Raw genomic sequence first — 18,040 nt, 5'->3', positions numbered from 1 at the left:
CGGTAGGGGCTCACATTAATTTGCTTAATGTTTGACTAGAAATGCTTCCCATAACTATTAGAGCACACTTTGGGCTCTCTTCATTTCAGAGCTCTTGTCAGTCATTTGAGAATGATATGCCCTGTGACTGGGATGAATAAACACACCATATATTAAACAGAGCTTTGATCTAAGGAGACTGGAGAATGCCAACAACTAATTCTGAGGAAGGAGAAAAAACAGAAACTCAAATCTGAGAATGGAAAGGTAAAACTACTGCAAAATATAGAGTCGTGAGTAAAATAAGAGTCCTTAGGATTTTCTATTGTCAGAGGTACTACTTTTAAAATAGGAGCTTTTTTGTGGTTATTTTGAAAAAGAACCTGGATACATAGTGAAACTTGAATCTATCTCTCACAAGACTTCACACATTGAAACTAAAAAAAATACCCAGAAATCGACAGAAATGTATTTTGCACATAATTTCATAACATTTATATTTGATCATTTGAGGGCAACTCTCAAAACTGGCGCCATTTGAATCTGCATATCTTGACAAGTTGTTTTCTAAAATGTTTGTTTTACTACCAATTTTTCAAAATACAGTCTATCAGGAAAGGCAAAAAAACCACCTTTTTTTCCAATAAGATTCCAGGTATAGGTAAATATTTTTATTTTGAGTGGGTTGTAAAACACATTATATAAGTGCTATATAAATAAAAGTGATGATGAGGAGGAGGAGGATGATGATGATGATGATGATGATGGAATGGCTAAGTAACTGAATATTTAAATTTCTAGTTGTTAAGCCAGTAAGTTGAAACATTTCTTGATAGAAACAACTTGGGGAGGGTATGTGGAGGAGCACAGGGACAGAGCAGTTTCAAGAAGCCAAGGTGCCTTACTTTTATGAAATCTTTACAAGCATCATTGCTGTAGCTTTGTGGTTTTTCTTTTAATGCTTGTGTTTGTAACAATTTGAGCACATGTAACTCCAGCAAACTTGAAGTTAGTTTCTAAGACAGACCACATGATTCTGATTCAGTATTAATGATTTTGTACCGTTTTATAACTGCTCAAAGTTCTGAGAATAGCCCGGAATGATGATGGGCACATACTATTACAGGTTGTATTAAACAGTCCTATCTCAAATTCTAATTATATTACTCCTCAGACACAGTAGTAACACTTGCTGTGGTTCCTGAATGTCTAGGAATAATCTCCTGTCCTGTTCTGTCATCACAATCAAGAAAAAATACATCTGTGTTCCCATTCTTGTAAGTAAGCCAAGGGAGTTCCATTTGTTAAGAGAAAGAAACTATTAATGAAATTACAAACTAAAAATCTCAAGTTGTTCTTAAGGCCACAGATCTGACCCATATGGAAAGAGAATGGTACACAAGAGAGAACAGTCCTTGTCCTGTATCATTGGAATTAAAGGAGAAGTAAATGGTAGTGAAGAATATAATTTGTGTTTCAGCAGAAGGAATTAATAATGTATACTGAGTGATGAAAATAGTTTCATAGTTTAAAAAATATCAATATAAATAGTGTGGCAAATATGTTAACATTCCCATAAAGTGCAATTAACCTTAAAAAGTAGCAATGAATTAGAGTGTAAACAATGCAAGAATATAGGCAGTACTATAAATTGTGAAATAGAACTGCCAAATGTACTCACTTAGCGAGCTAAGTGACTCTACAACAGGAAAGAGAAATAAAGTAATAGTGAAACACATTTCTATATAAGTTATAACCTCCTTGCTAGGGGACTAAGTCTAATTTTATCTTTTCTAATCATCCTAAACCATTGGTGGTACATGATAACTATCAAATAACATTGCTCTGTTTTTCAATTTTATCTTTGTATCCTCAGTGCTTATTGAAGGGCTTTACATATAGTAGGTGCCTATTAAGTGCTTTTTGAATCGAATTAAATAAGTATTAAGTAATGTCTAAATCATCCACATCTGCAAATGAACTACTGTAATCTGATGATGAGATTTACATTTTTCACTAGCTCTGAATTTTAATCTTAAAGGTTACAGAGCATTTACCAAAATATAAATACCCATGTGAGTGAATATATATATATGTGTGTGTGTGTACACACATATACACATGTATACTACATATATACATCTATTATCTATAACAAGTATATGAATGTGGTTATGCATGGCTATATTACAAATCATTTGACAACGTAAAGCATAAAACTTTGTAATGAATATCTGTTAGTGAAAGATTATTCTTTAGAAGGCCAATAAGGTATTATCACTTTTAGGACTGGAGGTAATCCATTATATTATCTTGAAAACTAATGAAAGATCATCCTGACAATGATAATGAATTAAAGTTGTTGACAAGGACTAGGCACCCACACACTCACTTTTCCTTTTGCTAATTCTAAGTCTTTCTCTGTATTTCCTTCTCTCAATTAGACATAGGAAAGTGTGGCCCTCCCCTTTTAGAAAGAAGCTTTTAGATTAATCATATTATCTTAAGGTACCAAATCTCCACGCCTGCCTGACCTTTCTTCCTTTAGAATCCATTATCTTAAACTATCACAATAATCCTGGCTTTAGGGAGAGAGAGAGGAAAGCAGGAATCAAACCTAATAGATGGCAAATAAGATTAATCTATGATCTAAGTGCCGATTACACTTGGCCCTGCCCTTGAACACCCAGGTGTAACCTTGAAATTCACATCCGCTAAGTCAGTACAATTGGATTGAGGGTCCCTGAAGACCTTAAGGGGCAGCTGGCCAAACTTTACCCATTATTCCCCAGGGAGATCTGAGCTGTCTCAACCTCAAACTCTTTTACTTGTGGAATCTGGCAGTTGTGCCTTTTAAATGTTTGTTTTGGGATGATTCACATTTTTTAGATAAAATACTTATTTGGGGCCCTTGAATTTTGTTTGTCAGAAGCAACCAGCCATGGAAAGAGTGAACTTTTACCTGGACCTCACAAGAGGAGAACAAATGACCCAGCTTCTTAAAATCTGATAGCTGTACCAAAATAAATGTAAGTCTTTGCCTTTTTCAAAACACTGACATATTTATTCCTAAAATGACATATACTTGACAATAACCAAAAGGGAAAAAATCTGTAACCCGGTATGTTTCTTTTGAACTTTTGAGTTGCTTATTTTTCTTTCATATGGCTTGGGGTCTTAGAAAGGACATCCCCTTGGTAAGATGGAAATGTGGTATCAGAAAGTCCCATGTCACTGATGACACAGAAGTAAATGGGGCAAAATCTTAGAAGGAAAAATAGCTTTTTGGGAACTAAAAGAACATTGTGTCAGAGAGCAAAAAGCTAAAAGGAAATCATATTATGTTGGCTGTATTTGTTAGCATCCTTTGTTGGGGAGAAGAGAAAGTGAAAAAAAAAGCAAAAACTGACTAGACAAAGGGGGAAAAGTTCTCTGATCTCATATCAGCAAGCTCCAAACAATGAAAAAGAAGGGGAATGTGTAAAAGAATGGATAATGTTAAACAGTGGGCAGGCAATAAAAAGGAGGAGGGGAAAACTTCTGTATAAACAAAGGACGACAGGTGGTCTTCAGTGATATTTGAAATAAAACCTAGCATTGGCGAGGTGAAGGCAGACTGTAAATCTGTTTTGAGGTGGGATCCCTGATAAAAATTGCATCCTGCTGAGAAGTATCTATAGGACACAATGAAGCTAAATCAAGAACATCACTGATGCAGAGTCAGAGAAATTCACTTTCTGCTGTTCATGTTATTCTTATTCCAGGGCTCTCAACCCGGCATCTTTCCCAAGAACAAGGTTCTTTATAAAATGTGGAAGAATTTTTAAGGAAAAAAGTTATTTGGAGACAACTGATTCTCTCTCAAGTGCTGAAATAAATTTAACATGCAGAAATCCTTGCCTTTAGACAAGCCTGCATAGAAAAAGATACTAGTCAGCTTATCATTTGAGAGAATGTCATCAATTCATTCTAGAGAATTGATACAAGAGCCAATAAGTATTTAGAAAGCCAAATGGTGCCAGCCCACCCACCCCACCTGTTGTCTTTTTATTTTGCTTTCAATTCCCATGACAACATGACTCGAGACATCTGTTGCTCATTTTTAGAAAATTTAATTTTGCAAAACCCTGTGTTGATACCTGGAATTCTTAAGAATGATTAGATAAGCAACTAGACAAGGTAAGTCCTTAGCCTTTTTTTCCCTCTCAACAACTATCACAGGAAGATCTAAACTTTGGAGCTTTGCATAATGCTGTTGTGATGCTGGCAGCAGCTGCTAAGGCAGAGCAGGAAAGTAATGAAGGAATCTTAGAGGACTTTGCTTTTCTCTAGTCATTTAGCTGAGTGACATTTGGACTTAATGCAAAGTCCTAGCATGCTATCTGTCCGGAGAGGGTTAACTCGCACTCACAGCAGGCAATCTCATGCCATTAAGTCAGGGAGAGTAATGAAATTTCATTTAATTTGTCAGGAAGAAAGTGCTAATGTTAAAAGGCATTTAATAAAAAGGGGGGAGATTCTTTGAAAGGGAGCCCTTAAGTAATTACTTCAAGTGTCTTAGGCCTACTCACCAGAATATTTACATTAGTGTCTTACAGTGCCACAGTGTAATTAAATTAGTGCAGCATTTACATTCCATTCTTTTTTTTTTTTTAGGAAGTGTGATTTTATTAACAATTGTTGCCCAAAATAAGAGACTTGATCTAATCAAATCAGGTGTTAGTGTTTTTTTAATGCTCTCAGTAAGAGAACTGCTGAGTTAAAGTGGACAGTGTTGGGGCGGGGAGGGGAGGGCAGTAATAAATGGATAGGGGGAGGAAACTTGTACATATTGTTCTTCAGTTGGATGAGTGCCATCTTTTATCTACTCTGGTTGACTTGGAGAACTCTGGTCAACAGCAACAGGCTGTCAGCATATTGCAATAGATTTGTCTGGTCCAAGACCAGTTCTCTTTTCAAGTTGAGTGAGAAAGGGAGTCAAGGGATGCTTAAATATAAGATGAAAGGAAGCATTTGTGAAGTCAGGCTCAGGAGGCACATCTCTCACCACTCTAGTCTTGGTGTATTACAGAATTCAGTCCCATCACTTGTAATGGCAAGGGAAGATAGTTGAGGTTTCCAGTAGGGATGGGGTGAATGAGAGTGTATGTGTGTGAGAGAAAACACATAAAAGAATTGTGCAAGGAGCCATGCGTGTTTCCAAAAAGCAGGCATGAAAGGGTACTTTGAAAATTGTCTGAAGAAAAATGACTAAACTGGTCATAATCTTTGACCCTTTGACTCTTTCTGGGTTTATACCCAAATGAAATAAAAAAAAGAGAAAGGACCAATACATATTTTTATGGTAACAATCAATAAAATTAAGGCTTTATTAAGTGCCAGGCACTGTGCTAAGTGCTGTGGGTGCCCATCAAGTATCTAGGTGGCACAGCAAATGGAATATTGGACATAGAGTTTGGAATACCTGAGTTCAAATTTGGCCTCAGATACTTACTAGTTGTGTGACTTGGGGCAATTCACTTTACCTCTATTAGCCTCAGTTTCCTCATCTGCAAAATGGGAAGAAAAATAGCATCTCCCTCCCAGGGTTATGGTGAGGATAAAGTCAAAGCTATGGTTTTTCCAGTAGCAACAAATGGCCATGAGAGTTGCACTATAAAGAAAAGTGAGCACTGCAGAAGCAATGCTTTTTTTTAGTTTTTTTTTTTTGGTTAATTTATTTTTTGTTTTCAACATTCACTTCCATAAGCTTTTGAGTTTTAAATTTTCTCCCCCTCCCTCCTCTCTTCCCTCCCCTAAGACAGCATGCAATCTGATATAGCCTACACATATACATTCCTATTGAAGAGATTTTCACATTAGTCATGTTGCAAAGAAGAATTAGAACCAATAGGAGGAACCACAAGAAAGAAGAAACAAAATAAAACAGAAGAAAGCAAAGGAGCAAATAGTATGCTTCAATCTGCATTCAAACTCGATAGTTCTTTCTCTGTATGCAGAGAGCATTTTCTATCATGAGACTTCTGGAGTTGTCTTAGATCCTTGCATTGCTGAGAAGAGCTAAGTCTATCAAAGTTAGTCATTGCACAACATGACTGTTACTGTGTATGATGTTCTCCTTGTTCTGCTCACTTCACTCATCATCAGTCCATACAAGTTCCTCCAGGTTCCTCTGAAGTCTGCCTGCTCATCACTTCCCATAGCCCAATAGTATTCCATTAGAATCAGTGCTTTTGAAGTGTGGTACTGGAGAAGACTTTTGAGAGTTCCTTAGATAGCAGGGAGATCAAATCAGTAAATATATAAAGAAATTAATTCAGATTATTCATTGGAAGGTCAAATACCAAAACTGAAGTTTAAATACTATGGCCACATAATGAGAAGACAGGGTTCAATGGGAAAGTCCCTAATATTGGAAAGATTAAAGGCAAAACGAGAAGGGGAGAGCAGAGAATGAAATGGATAGATAGTGTCATGGAAGCAACAAACATGAGCTTGGACAGACTTACTGAAATAGTGGAGGACAGAAGGGCCTGACCTGCTATGGTCCTGTGGGTCATGAAAAGTCAGACATGACTAAACAACAACCACAAAACTTTGTTAACCTCAAGTCACTGTATAATGCTAGCTATTGTTATACCATTATTATTACCGAGGGTATGGATAAACAAACTGTGGTATACAGATGGAGTATTAATGTGCACTAAGAAATGATGAATATGAGGAATTCAGAGGAACAAGGGATTTTATGAACTTTTGCAGAGTAAAGTGAGGAGAACCAAAAGGAAAAAAATATCAACAGTGAAAATTATAATGAAATTAAAAACAAACATTAAAAGGAAGTTGAAGTTATGTAGTAGAAAATCGATAATGAATGGAACAAACCTCCCTTCTCTTATCAGAGGAGCAGGAGACAACCAGAGGAGGACGGTGTAATACCTGGTCTGATACAGTCGTGGGTTGGTTGTTTTTGATTAACTCCTTTTTTTGTTCCAAAGGGAGATTTCAATTTTAGGATAGACTTGAAATGAGCATAATTAAAAAAAAGAAAAAGCTATAAGTAAAATTTACTTTTTAAAAGAAAATAAGTCAGCTGATCTTTTAAGTTTAAAATAAAAACACAACCTTTTTAGTGTTATAAAACAAAAACTTCAAATAGATTCCAAAACATCCTTGATTATTTGAACTAATGTGTGAATATATAAGTGCGTATGCCTGGCACATAGTAGATGTCTAATAAATGTTTATTGACTAATTGTGTGTGTAATTCCTATTATGTTGCCTGTGCTCTGTTACCCCATCCCTCTAATAAGAAATATTCAAATTAGCCATAGTCCCTATTCTGTCATATCAATGCATTTTTAAAGCATTCAGATTATACCACAAGTTTATATTTTGATGGCACGTTTTTGCCATACCATTTTATCTGAAAAACACCATTGAGGGCAGGGAGTAAATAAATAGAAAGGGAGAGTGATAAAGTAGAAAAATCATGGTAACTAGAGAAAGGAAAAGAACTAGGAGGTTCCTCAGTGGTCATTTAGCCCAATCCATGTCTGACAAGTGGTCATTTAGCCCCTGCTTAAAGACCTCCAGTGAAGGAGAATGCATACAATCCATTCTACTTTTGAATGGCTGTACTTGTTAAGAAAGTTTTCATAAATCATGCTCAATTTTTCCTCCTTTCAAATCCCACCCATTACTCTTGTTTCTTCCCCCTCCTAGACCAAAAAAGAACAAATATAAGAGCCTATCCTTCTTCTAGGTAACAGCTCTTCAAATATTTGAAGACAGCTATCGGATACCCACTAAGTCTTCTCTGGATGAAACATTTGCAGTTCTTTCAACTATGCTCATATGGGAGTAAATGGAGGACATTACAAAGCTGGATTCCCTCCTCTGGACTCTAGGACATTCTTGTTTATAGGTATTCTTAAAATTATTACAATCTATTGAGGAAGAGGTGATAGCATTTATATTTAAAATATATATGCATATATACATATAGCACATACATACACATATATACATGTGTGTATATGCATGTGTGTATATATATGTATATATATAGATATATATAGATATATTTATGTGATAGAACACATTTGACCTCTTGGTAACTTGACTGCAAGCACCATACTCAGTACTTAATAGCTGTGAAAGGGAGGCACAGAGGAAAGGTACAAAAGAGAAAGAAACAGAGAGACAGAGTGACAGAGACAGACAGATTGTTCAGTTACATAGTTGATATCATCAATGAAGAAAGGCAATGTGAATAAATAAGATTCAAGATGGTTTTCTTTTGTTATTAGTTTGAATTTTGTGGATTATTGTCTTCCTTCATTAGACTAAGGAGCTAGATGAGAAGTTATTTCCTAGACCTAGCCCAATGAAACACTGTTAATACACGATGGATTAAATGACTAGGCTTTTTTTTTTTTTTTATGAACAGATTGAAACTATGGTGTCTCTGCAGAGCCACCAATGCAGACTGAAATCTAGCTGATCTGGTTGTTTTTGTTAGCTTGGCTATGAATACCCCTAACCACTGCTCTTGCTAAATCAATTTTGTGGGGACTCTCATGCATCATTAAGGAAACCAAAACCATCCTATTGTTGAGAGGTGCTTTTAAAAACAGAATGATTTCACTATGAAATTTTGGCTAAGTGGAAGGCCCACTATAATTGGAATTTAACGGAATGCTTTTTCTACATCTCAGTAATTTTTTTTCCCTTTGTTTTTGGATTGCACCTGTGATTTCATTTGTGTAGGGAATTCTCAGCAAGGATATACCCTCCGCCAATGCAGATCAACAGCTGCTGCATAACATAGTCTTGGATAATTCCCTGGGGCCCTGAAAGGTTAAGCCACTGCCACACGGCCTGGGATGTGTCATAAGCTGACCTTGAACCCAAATCTTATCTATCTTGAGGCTGGCACATCCATTATGCCATACTTCATCTTTCCAGTAGTATTAGCATAGTCAAACATCACTGGCAAGTGGACGTTTTCCCACGAAGCATAACTAGACTCATCAAAGTGAAACCAATTGCATTGTTGGTCAGATCAACATATGAAACTTTATCTTAATATGCTCTAAATAGTGTTAACAGATCTTCTGAAGGGACACAGAAATGAAAGAGCCTCTTCCAAGCTTTTATTTGGGGATTATTTCTGTCATCCTGGATACAGTTAGGATTTCTTCCACAAACTAGTGGTGTACTTCAAGACAGGAAATTGAGACAAGCTCATAGGAAAAAAAGAGCAATATTAGTAAGTAATAATAATAACTAGCATTTATGGAGTGTTTGAAGATTCACAAAGAGCATGCAAATATTATCTCATTTGATTCTCACAACAACCCTGAAAAGGCAGGTTGTATATATGAGGAAACTGAGGCAGGCATAAGTCATGTAACTTGCCCAGAATCATACATTTACTAGATATTTGGGGAAGGATTTGAACTCAAAATTGCCTGATTTCATGTTCAGTGCTCTATTCACTACTCCATCTAGCTGCCTAATCAACATTTATCAGTTTAAAAATCCAACTATTTCAATAGTTCTATACCACATAAGCTTCTTAAAATAACAACACACAAGAAATTATTAAAAGTTTACTATATGCTAAGCACTCAGGATACAATCCAGGCTTTTGATTATAGTAAATACACTCAGATCTCTATAGAAAAAGATTCCTAAGGAAAAGAGGAAAAAAATAAAAGGACAAAATGTATTAAATATCAATTAAATCCTTCATCAGACTTCCCTTCTACCTTGACTACCTTAAGTCACACTTCTCACCCAGTTGTACTCTTGGACTTCTCCATCATGTCCCACCTGGGAACTTCTTCATCCTGAAAAATGATATGAGCCCTGGAACTCACACTTCATCAATGTTCTCTAATCTTGAGGCTCCTCTGATTGTTAGGTAGAGCAGAGTTCTCTCAGAACTCCCATTTAAGGAGGGCACCCAGGCCAGTCTTCTCTTTATTTCCTACCCAGTTGTACTCTTTTGGACTTCTCCATTATGCCCCTCTATTGGGTATGTTCCTTCTTTTCCTCTCTCCCCTTTTCAGCTTCCTTTTGTGTGTTATGCTCCCTCATTAGATTGTAAATTCTTTGAGAGCAGGGATTTTCTTTTTGGCACTTGTATGCCCAGGGCTTAGCACAATGCCTGGCACCTAGTAGGAGCTTAAAAAATGTTGACTTACTGACTGCCCTTCAAACTCTCTCTTATAGACTAGGAATTCTAAGACATTTTACAAATAAGACTTGAGATGCTGGTTAAAATCATAGGATTTCTCATTTTTGAAATTTTTAGAATTTGTAACCTCTGGGATATGTACATGTTTTTATTAGTAATGTTATTTCATTAAATCTCCTCAACTTGAATTTTTCTCATTCTATTTAATGTGACATTGTCACTACTCCAACACCCTACTGTCACTACTCCAACACCCTACCCACATGACAATTACAAGAAATAATTCAGTAAATCAACTCTGAATTATTTCTTTATATGAAGTCTAGAAATTCTTATACAGTAGGTTTATACTATTGGACCAACATGGAAAGTCTGGGTTTTGTTGAGCAATTATGAATGTTAAACTGAGTTTATCTTCTATTCTCTCATAAATTAAAAAGCAAGTCACTAATGCTAGATATCTGAAGAAACCTCTGTGCTATCAAATAATTTAAAGAGAATTTCACATAATTACCAAAACATTTTCAGAAATAGATCTCAAATGTCTTCTGAAACAAACTTATAAACATAAGGACATAATAAATAGGAAGAAAAAAGAATCCAGGTTTGCTTGAATTAATAGCATTCTTGGTAGTAGGTTACAGAAACACATTTCATCCATTTGGGGGATTTGAAAATCTTAGTCACCTCACTAACTTGGCTCTATGGCTAATTGGCCCATCTTAAGAAACCCATTGTCCAACTGGTTGAAAAACAGATAATTCAATTCAATTAGGCAAAAGGTTTTAAAGCACCTTATAACAAAGCACTGTGCTAAGTACTGGTGATACACTGGCAAAAATGAAACAAAAGCTGCCCTGTAAGAGCTTCTATTTCATTGGAGACAGTTGAAAAAGTCTATTTGATGGCCAAATCAAGAAGTCATGACTTTGCTTTCTGTAAAGCCTTTTTAGAAGCAAGTTGAAATAATGCTTATTCTCTTTGATTCTAAAGTCTCTTCTGAGTTGGCAGCATGGAGGATGGACAAAAAAATCTTAGCTTTTAGATAGCTTTTTCAAACATAGTTATAGTGTTCCAAAGCAAGACATCAAACTGCTAAAGCTTTTAGTTGCAATTAAAAGAAATGCTGACTTTATTTATAGCTAAATTACTGGTAGAAAAAAAACAACTAATGACCAAAAATCATGTTTAGAACACTAAAAAAATTTCAAACAGGGGAACAGACTCAGAAGAAATGATTTGTAAGGATGTGGTTAAAACTATTTATACACTGGGTCCTATTTGTTTTACAGCCAGTGGTGTACGAACAACATGAAAGGTTATCTTTGACAAGGTTTTAGCTATTATTTTCTTCCAGTGAAATGGTATTTCTTGAGAAAAAAAGGTCTTCGGAACAAAATAACAATAAATCCTGATTTAGATACATAAACCTGCCATTGATATCACATAATATCAGTGTTCTTTCTCACTCGATACAGGCGTTTTAAAGATAAATGGTAAAACTGAACTGGAAATCCATCTGGCCAGCTGCCTGCTCTAATGAATAACCCCACTTTGGCTCCTGCAATGTAAGCAGAAAGTTCTCTCCCGGCCTCTTTCGTCTGTCATGAATCTACAAGACAGCCGACATAATATCTGGGCGACAACAGTGCGCTAACAGTGCAGTGACTTCCATTTTCTTTGCTTTCTATTGATTTTCACTTAATAACTGGCGAAATACTAAACGTCCACCCTGAGTACCTAATAAATCCTGCCTGAGCTTTTTATTGAGGAGAATTTAATAAAAAACAACCATTGCGGCTGAGGGATTTTTCTTTTGGACAGAACACGGGGGTAGGGGACAGAGGGTAGAGGTGGAGAAAGCCATTTGAATTTTTTTTTAAAGGGACTTTCTCCCCTTTGGAAGAGCAGTGCTGCATCAAGGATCCTGATGTGTTTTACTTCTGCTTATCAGAGGTGTAACCGGAGGTTCTGCATACAGGCCTGCAAAAGGCATGACAGGAGGTGTTTGTGTTTTCCTGACATTGAGCATCCCTGTACTCTGTGCCACCTTGCTGTTACCCTAACAATCCATTTTAATTTTTGTTCTCTTTAGAAGACTTTCCAATTGCCTTCACTAGTGACTCTCAAAAACCTACAGTAACATGCATTTTATTGGCCTATTTCACAGCTATTTTATGTTTGACACTTAACATACAAGTGTGAAGATCCCATCGGACTTATTGGCTACCATAACTAAAATGAATTCTTGACATTATTCTAAGTGTTAGAATTTGTGTCCTTATTTGAGGGTGGGGGTGACAGGGGAAAAGAGGTGTTTAGCAAGTTGGAATTAATCCCAATTGTTGCCTTAACACATATACTTTGAGCAATAGCATAAATACCAGAGACCTATTTGTGGCTTAAAAAAATTAATTAAAGTAAAGTGGAAAGTATAAGGTAAGACTTCACACCATATACCCCTTTCCACTCTACAACTGTCTAGGATTACTTCCAGTACTGGTAGCATAAACTTAAGCTTTTCACCTTAATTGGCATTGACAGATCTAAACTCACTGGTTTTAATGCATAACCATTTTAGTATCTGTTTCTGTAAGTGTTCTCACCTCATTCACTTTACCATAAAATAAATAATTCACACTTAACTAGTACATTAAGGTTTATGAAGTACTTCCTCTGCAGTAATCCTGATAGGTAGCTAGTATAAGTATTATCAACCCCATTTTAAAGTGAAAGAAACTGAGGCTCACAGAGTTTAACTGGCTTTCCTAAGATAACACTGGTAGTAAGTTGTGAAGTCAGAACTTGAATCCAGCTCTTCTGACTCCCAAGTCTAATGCTCTTTTCATTACAAGACAATGTGTATAATTCAGTTTTTTTTACTGTTCACAAAAGCTGAACAGTTAATACTGAATCTATTAAGTTTGTGTAGTACTGTTATGGAAGCATTAAGTGGCTTAATTATAGTAAATATGATAGTGGTGCTCTTGGAAAGGAGATAGACTAAGGCAGGCTATCTAAGACAAATGAGGAATGTCTGTGAATCAAATATATTCCTTTGTAAATTGTGGTAACACTTATGTAACACATGACTGATTTCCAGTTACTTCTAAATAAATGTCCCACTTGCGAATCTTTACCATTAGATGTGCTAACTGGGGTTTTAAATTTTATGCTAATGACTCTTGGGTCCTGAAATGTTATGGTTTGCCAATACCTTTTTAATGGCTTAAAAAGACATTTTTACTTTTCTGAATTCAGTCCTTGCCAAAATCAGAAAGTGAAGAAGCAGCCAATAAAATGTTATTTTTTTAAGGTACTTTAACCAACATTTTCTGGTCATTTTCTCCTTAACTGATTTGCTTAAGCAACTGGGATATTCCATCCACCTGAGATGGGTAAAAGCTAAAGCAAAATCAGAAATTCTGAGTGCACATAACACACACCGTGAAAAATTTTCATAATTGAAATGGTATCCACCATGAATTTGTGTGAATATTCTCTATATTGGGACTCTTTAATTGCTGAGCATAAAGGTGTATTGCTATTCAGATAATGTCTTCTACTCCTCAACAAAAGGTTGTTGTAGTGAGCTGTGATGGTGACAAATGATTTACTATTAAGAACATTCTGTAATTATTGTTCGTTGGGACCGCAGACCGATACATCATTAACATGATAGACGGCCTTTTATATCAGCAAAAATAACTAAATTAATAAAAATGGCTTCATTCCAAACCCTGTCAGAAAGCCAATACTCAGAACAATCAAGTATCAGTGATACTTGGAAGGGCCATAGTTTATATCTACCAGCAAATACAGTTTCAAATATGTACACTATATCTACATGAACACTGGACCTTAAAAAAAACAAGCTATTAAAATTCTTCCCCACCCAAAATAATTTGGTTCTTTCAGCAATTGCATCAGAGGCTTAGAAAATTGAACCCTGGGTGGGATTTCCTCTCTTTTGGGTGAATATTCAGAAGTCTTTGAAGATACCGTGGTAACAGACTAACAGACATTATAAACTCTCTCTCTCTCTCTCTTTATACATACATACATATATATATATGCATATATAATGTATGTATAAAGACATACATATATGTGTGTGTGTGTGTGTGGGTAGGTGTGTGTGAATGTGTGTGGGTGTATGTATATATATATGTATATAGACAGAGAGAGAGAGACAATGGATCAATAGATGTGAGTGTGCATGGACACACATAAGTATATAGATGTGTGTCTGTGTATACACACACATACACACACATAAACAAACTCATATGTATGTATATATTCATATTTTCCCTACAAATAAGTTTCCAAAATTGTATCTTTTTTATGAGTGAGTCACAGTGGCCATAGCATATAAATCAGTGAGATCACAGATATATTCAGTACAATTTCTTTTTATTTTTCTTTTATGGTGACAATTTAGCTCAGTTAATTGGAATTCTCCTCTGGAAAGAATGTTCGTAATGTTGCAATTCAAATTTCATTTTCAAACCTATTAATTACCCTATTGTTCTGAAGTAAGTGAGTCATACTTTAAAATATTCTATTTATTATATAATTATTACTATAATAAGTATTACAATGTTATAATATTTATAATATAACAAAATATATGTGTACATATATGTGTATGTGTATATATATCTATATATAGATATATATATGTGGTAGAGCTAAGATGGTAAAATAAAGAGAGGTACTCACCTGAGCTCTCCCAAATTCCCCTCCAAACAACTTTAAAATATCTCAAAATGAATGCTGGAGCAGAAGAACCAACTAAAAAATTGGGTGAATCCCAAGACAACTGAGAAGGTTGGCAGGAAAGGTCTGTCATACCTGGGTGAGAGAGGAGGGCAGTTCAGTTCAGGCCACACCCCCTGAAAGTCAGCTGCAGGCCTTGGAGGGAAGACTGAATTGTCAGCAGCAGCTTCCAGAGCTCTCAGCTCCAAGACAGTAAGGGGGTTGGACAACTAGTGAGATGGAGACTACAGGGAAGCCTTTGCTGACACTGGGGTGTAGGACTCTGTAGCATTATCCATATGCAAATCTGAGTAGCAGTCCCAGAGCAAGGAGGAACAATAGCACACTTAGAGGATGTGACCACAGGGAAACTGGTCACAATTCCAGAGTGGAAAATATTTCTTGTGGTCATTCATAGAACAGAGCACAGGCTAGAAAAGCAGTGACCAAACTTCTCCTTAGATCATATCACCTTGGAAGAACTGAAAACTTTTAGACCCCTAGATCTAGCTCCTAAAACAGCATCAGAAAAAAAAAAAAACAAAAGCAAAAACAAAACTGAAGCTTGGAATAGTTCCCTCCTGACCCCTGTATCAGAACCCAATTTTAATATAAAGTTAAAAGTAAAGAAATAAGCTGGAAAAATATGCAAGTAACAACCTGACCATAGAAAGTTACTATGGTGACAGCAACTCAGATGAAGAAAATAAAATCAAAGTGACAACATGCGAAGTTTCAAAAAAAAAGAACGTGAATTGGTCTCAGGACCAAAAAGAATTCCTGGAAGAGCTCAAAAAGGATTTTAAACATAAAATAAGAGGAGCAAATAAAAACTTGGGAAAATAAATGACAGTGATACAGGGAAATCATGGGGAAAAGTCAACAGCTTGATAAAGGAGGCACAAACAATACTGAAGAAAATAATACCTTAAAAAAAAAGAAAATAACACCTTAAAAAATAAAATAGGCCAAATGGTAAAAATGGTACAAAAAATCCACTGAAAAGAACTCCTTAAAAAGCAGAATTGGCCAAATGGAAAAAGAAGTACAAAAATTTACTTAAGTAAAGGACTCCTGAAAAAGCAGAATTGTCCATTTGGAAAAGGAGGTGCAACACTCATTAAAGAAAATAAGTCCTTAAAAATTAGAATTGAGTAAATGGAGGCTAATGACTCCAAGAGACATCAAGAAACAATTAAAAAATCAAAAGAATGGAAAATAGAAGAAAAAATGAAATATCTCATTGGGGAAAAAAAAGCTAACCTGGAAAATAGACCAAGGAGAGATCATTTAAGATATTATTGGAGTGCCTAAAAGCCATGATCAAAAAAGAGCCTCAACATCATATTTTAAGACATTATGAAGGAAAATTACACTGATATCCTAGAACCAGTGGGCAAATTAGAAATTGAAAGAATCCACCAATAATCTCCTAAAAGAGATATCAAAAAGAAAACTACCAGGAATATTATAGCCAAAATTCAGAGCTCCAAGGTCGCGGAGAAAATATTGTAAGCAGTCACAAAGAAATAATTCAAATATAATGTAACCAAAGTCAGAATAGCACAAGATTTAGCAGCTTCTACATTGAAAGATCAGAGAGCAAAGGAGCCAGAATTACAACCAAATATTGCCTACCCAGCAAAACTGAGTATAATCCTTTGCGGGGGGGCGGGATGAATATTCAATGAAATACAGAACTCTCAAGAATTTCTGATGAAAAGACCAGAGCTGAATGGAAATTTATTAAGGCAGTTAGAAGAAATTTACATAAACAGAGGGCAAAGGGTGTGAGGTGACTATGATGGGATGATATCTAAAAAATAAATTAAAGAGTGAGAAAGAAGGATGCACTGGGAGAAGGGGGAAGGGAGAGGTAGAATGGGGTAAATTATCTCACATAAAAAAGGTCCAAAAGCACTTTTACAGTGGAGGGAAAGAGGCAGAGTGTGGTGGACAACCCTTGAACCATACTGTCACTGGTATTGGTTCTGAGAGGGATAACATACACACTTAGCTGGATATAGAAACCTATCTTACCATACAGAGAAGTAGGAAGAGATAATGATAAAAATAAAAATAGTGATGAAAGAGCGAAAGAAGAGAAACTGGTTGGGGAGGCAGCAGTTGGAAGGAAAGCTTCTTTAAGGAGGGACAGTAAGAAAGGAGAGAAAGAGAAGGATAAAAGGGGAAAATAGGATGGAGGAAAACACACAGTAATCACAACTGTGAACAAAATTTTACAGCAAGTTTTTGTGATAAAGGCCTCATTTCTCAAATATATAGAGAACTGAGTCAAATTTATAAGAATACAAGTCATTCCCCAGTTGATAAATCATAGAGGCATATGAACAAGCAGTTTTCAGAAGAAGAAATCAAAGCTATCTGTATTCATATAAACAAATGCTCTAACTCACTACTGATGACAGAAATGCAAATTAAAACAACTCTGAGGTACTGTTTCATACCTATCAGATCGGCTAATATTACAGAAAAGAAAATAACAAATGTTTAAGTGGATGTGGGAAAATAAGCACACTAAAAGCACTGTTGATGGAGTTGGGAACTGATCCAGCCATTCTGGAGACTAATTTGGAACCATGCCCAAAGGGCTATAAAACCACACATACCCTTTGACCTAGCAATACCACTACTAAGTCTGTATCTCCAAGATATAAAAAAAGGAAAAGGACCTATATGTACAAAAATATTTCTAGAAGCTCCTTTTGCAGTGACAAAGAATGGGAAATTGAGGGGATGCCCATCAACTGGAGAATGCCTGAATAAGTTGTGGTATGTGGTTATGATGGAATACTATTTTGCTCCAAGAAATGATGAGCAGGATGCTTTCAGAAATATCTGGAAAGATTTCCATGAAGTGAAGCAATATGAAGAGAGCAGTGTACAAAGTAAAAGCAATATTGTATGATGATCTAAAAAAGGGGAAATGTCCTAGATGTACGAAAATTTCATAGCAGCCCTTTTTGTTGTGGCAAAGAATTGGAAATTGAAGGAATGTTGATCAATTTGGGGAATGGCTCAACACGTTGTGTAATATGAATGTAATGGAATACCATTTTGCTATGAAATGAT

General features: G+C 35.8%; 1 long non-coding RNA gene across 1 annotated transcript; it reads left to right on the top strand.

Moving 5' to 3' along the window:
- The first annotated feature begins 2,923 nt into the window (after window positions 1-2,923).
- On the top strand, window positions 2,924-13,390 carry LOC114035329. The gene is made up of 3 exons (XR_003568209.1): window positions 2,924-3,008; window positions 7,745-7,906; window positions 11,665-13,390. It is a non-coding gene; the product is annotated as an uncharacterized LOC114035329 (long non-coding RNA).
- The last annotated feature ends 4,650 nt before the right edge of the window (window positions 13,391-18,040 follow it).

The sequence above is a fragment of the Vombatus ursinus genome, unplaced genomic scaffold (assembly GCF_900497805.2).
Source record: "Vombatus ursinus unplaced genomic scaffold, bare-nosed wombat genome assembly UNPS02009205.1, whole genome shotgun sequence".
NCBI classification, from domain to species: Eukaryota; Metazoa; Chordata; class Mammalia; order Diprotodontia; family Vombatidae; genus Vombatus; species Vombatus ursinus.
The sequence above is the reverse complement of the archived record's forward strand: the minus strand, read 5'-3'. Positions and strand labels throughout refer to the sequence as shown.